A 4,563-nucleotide genomic window follows, 5' to 3' on the forward strand; every position below is an offset into this window, starting at 1 on the left:
GTCCCATAGTGGGCGGAGTCGTTAGAAGAGAAGGTAATTTTTTGTTGTTTGTTGTTCTTTTTTAATGTGTTTGCAAGTTGCGCTAGCCTACAGTTAGGTTGTGTTTCTATAGTAGTCGTTAAAATAATAATTTTAAATGAATAGATAGTTAAAATAATAGTTTTTCGCTTTAGTATGATTTTAAAATAACATAATATAATAAACATTACATGTGCCTTTCTAATGTTATAAAAATGAACGCACACATTATAGGCCCTAATATCCTCTCTTATTGATTATGACCTGTCTCTTATACACATCTAGATGTGTATAAGAGACAGAGGTAAACCTATCCTTTGCAGTTAGATCCCGAAGGTTAGGAACAAGTTTCGTAGCACGATTTTGGACATTTTTCAAGGCATTGATGTCCATCTGATAGTGTGGAGACAACACCTGCACAACATATTCCATTAAAGACCGTCTGACAAGTTGAACTGTAATGATTTATATCATAAGAAAATGATGAAGTACATACTAATGATTAATAAATCGCACTTAATGAAGACCTTAAATGAACTATCTTGCTCATTAAAAACAACTTTAAAAAATGCTCAATTTTTCGATTTTGCCAAATCTTAAAAATCGCCAAGGTCAAGTTAATACGTCATCACGCCCCCAAGACGTTGCCATTCACAAACTTCTTGCTCTCATACAACGAATGCAATCAACGCGATGGCGGAGGGAAATTCAGATAGTGAATTAAGTTTAAATTTAGACTGGTCTTCGTCGTCGTTCGAAGAGGATGTAAATGAAAACGAAGAGGATAACGTTGGTACAAACGCTTATTTATTTGAACCAGAATATAGAGAAGAAGAACCTACAAATACAGACGAAGACATTTTCGTAGGCATTCGTAGGCTTTTGAATACCGAGTGGTAAGAAATTGGCGCGAAGTGCCTATCCTAGGCCCACCCCCTGTTTTTAGTAGGGGGGGGGGGCGTACTTTCCCTCTCTCTTGATGCACTACCGTACATCTCGGCGTAGGCCCCATAGGCATAACTTGATTTCTACCTTTACGATAATGCATGTTTATTTTAACATAAGCCTAATTTTTTTTCGACCTTTATCACCCATCCTAGTGTACACGTATTTGGGAGGTTTGGCCTAGGCTAGGCCTACCTAATTTTCAATAATAATATTGATGTTTTTGTCTAGAAAATTTACATAAATTTACTTCAGTAATGTATCAATTCTTTGTCCCTTTAAATTAGAGTAGGCCTAGTCTAGGCCAAGGCACGTTTTTTTTTTTAATAGAAAGCCACGGGGAGCTTTTATTAAACTATTACATAGGCCTACTGTAGGCCTATGCCTATACAGGCTGGGGTAGGGGTAGGCCTAGGGTTAGACATTAAAAAGTAAATCTGTAGGCCGCCTAGCCTAGGCCCTAGGGTCCTTGATTGACTAGTTCACATCGATGTTTGCGTTTTAAAATGTAGCCTAGGCCTGCCCAACAAAAATACAAAATCGCAATTCTATATACATAATTAAAAAAAAAATATTATTAACATTAAAATGCAGTTCGGTATAAGAAAGCATAATATAATTACAAAAAGATTAAAAGGGCCTAATAAAAAGTACAGATAAAATAAACCACAGAGAGAGCAATCGAGCAAATTCCCAAATCCCTTAAATGTTGTTATAAAAATCATTCAGTTCCATCAAAAAATTATTAATGTTAAAGAGTAATAAATTTCTTTTATCAGCAGGTAAAGCATTCCAGAGTCGAGGGAAACTATTAAAAGCTGTGTGTTTTAAAGCATTAGTCCTGGCAAAAGCATGTGTAAATTTTAAATTGTCCGTGATAGTCTACAGTTTAATGGAAAAAAAAACACAAAAAAACTGTTTAATTTGTTTATAACGTTATGAAGAAGAAAGCCTGCTGATATTCACAATCATGTCACAATCTGCTATATCGAAGTGATATATAACAAAATAAGCCTAGACCTATGAAAGATGAAATTTAATAACGTCGGTACTGTATACCACATTCAAAATATCTGATCTTAATAAAATTGTGGTTTATATAAAAGCTTTTGAAAGTGTTTTGTTCTTTTTCTTGCACAATTTAGTTGTTTTGTTTAAAGTTGCCTTTAGCATATTCATGCTTCAATTTGATTGCTAGAAACATTAGTGAAATCGACTCATGTTTTTTGATAAAGCTCAGGTAGAAAATTTTGATAACATTCCAGATAATTTCGAAATTCAATAATTGTTTCTAATGTTTTCATAAATCTATAAAATAAAAATCAGTATAATGTTTAAAAAATTTCCTATGTATTCTGCCAACATGTTCTTTAAAACTTATTTAGAATGTGTATAGAACCCCTATAGAGATGGTGAAATAATTAATTCTATTGAAATCCATTCTATAGCAACTCTATAGAATTTTTTATATTTTTATACAATCTATACACTTCCTTATAATTTCTATCAACTTTCTAAACAATATTTTATAGGAAATTTTTCAAAATGACATAGAAAATATATCGAAATTAAACAAGAGTTCTATAGGATTTTTTTAAAAGAAAAAAAGAAATTCTAAAGAAATTATTTAAAGAAATTCTATAGAGATAATATATAATTAATTGTAGAAATTGTATAGAATTTTTTTAGAACTCTTTCTATAAAATGTATAATATTTTTTTTTTCTAAGGAATTCTCTATAGAATTATATTTCTATACAACTATCTTTATAGAGACTGGATGGGTTTTATTTAGAATTTTTTTAGAATTCTTTCTATAAAAAGTATACTATTTTTTTTCTAAGGAATTCTCTATAGAATTATATTTCTATATTACTATCTCTATAGAGAATGGATGGGTCTTATATAGAGAAAAAAATCTTAGATCAATTTTCTAAATAATTATGTTTCTATAGAACTATTTCTATAGAAATTTGATAGGTTATATATAGAGAAATAATTCTTGAATCCAATTTTCTATAGAAGTCTATAAACTCATAAATATCTATAGAATATAAATTTCTATAGAATTCTATAAAACATTTTACTACGGGTATGTTAATTATTACCACTGACAGCAATAAAATATCGAAATTGATGGATGGGAATCCAAATTATACATAATTATAACGTTTTAAAATCAAGATATTATAATATTGTAAATGCAGACTTAAAAACAATATATTTAAATAGCGTAGTTAACTGACACATTCGATGGTATTATTGTGAGGAACATTTAAATATGTAAATAATGGTGAAAGGCTTCTGAACTTCAAATATAATGCGAACATGACTATTTTGAATTGTACGTCGTTTTGCTCTAGTAAAATAATATGGTTAAGAGCTAACAAATAAACAGAATTGACTACGTGCTGTGTTCAAAGAAAGTTATCAGTTATTTTAAGGAATTGTGTATTGACGAAGACAGGAAAGGGGATTAAGTAGCGATCACAATGTTTAAATGTCCAACAAGAAACAGTGGGAAAAAAAAAACAAAAAACAAAAAAAAACATGTGCTTGAACATTGCAAAAAATCAAGATTTCTCCGAAAATTCAATGAAGCTTAGTAGGTATTTACTGAAAGCAATAAGAAAAATTGATAAGGAAAAAAAATGATCCAACGGAAATGCCTCTATTATTTTTTGGCGTCTGAAAACAAACAATTCGCGGATTAAATTCCCAGGATACGTTTTGTATTGTCTCATTGGCCCCACCATCTCTGGATTTGCCCCCTGTGTTATATGAATACACTTAAAAAAAAAAAACAAATCAATACTCTTCTACTTCAATTTAATTTTATTCCTGACATAATGAAACTCGCGCATTTTTAATAAAGTGTTTACATTTTAATATTTATGAAATTATAATAAATAAACATAAATTCAATATATAGTTAGATAAGGCCACACTTGTTTTTGGTCGTGGTAGGATAATTTCGAAATAAAAGTGGATAATTTCATCCATGTTGTCAAATAATTTGAAACTCTGGTAGCTAAAGGATAGCAAGTACTGTGCAATGACCTGGACATACGCGCAATCTTTCAGGTAAGAACTGATATTTTTCAACAATACATTTAAGCAGAATTGTCAGCCATGCCTTCATCTTGTTGCGCCATTGGCTGTTCAAATCGACAAAAGAAAGGAAGCGATTTAATTTTTTACAGAATTCCACCTGTAAAAAGAAAATCAAAACGAAGAAAATTATGGATCTCTGGTGGTATTCTATGATCAGAAAAGCACTGTATGTAGCGAGCACTTCATCTCTGGTAAGTAAAAACAGACCCAAGGCCCATTCCCGGGATATTGCATTCTGCTTCCAATCATTTAGGCTGTGACATATGTTAAATAATGTTCTAACAGGCAAAAAAATCGGACGACCTGTGTGCCTGTTAAATTTTATTGTTTTTCAATGTTGTTTTATGCGTGGTTTTATTTAAGAAATACATTATTGCGGGTAATAAGCTAGTTCACAAAATTTAAGTATTAGATCGTCAAATGTGCTTTACCATCTTAAAAGATATATTGACGTGATACATTACATGTATAATGCCATCATGAACTT

The sequence above is a fragment of the Anneissia japonica genome, unplaced genomic scaffold (genome assembly GCF_011630105.1).
Source record: "Anneissia japonica isolate Jap-2015-1 unplaced genomic scaffold, ASM1163010v1 scaffold287848_len282238_cov107, whole genome shotgun sequence".
In the NCBI taxonomy this organism is placed as follows: domain Eukaryota; kingdom Metazoa; phylum Echinodermata; class Crinoidea; order Comatulida; family Comatulidae; genus Anneissia; species Anneissia japonica.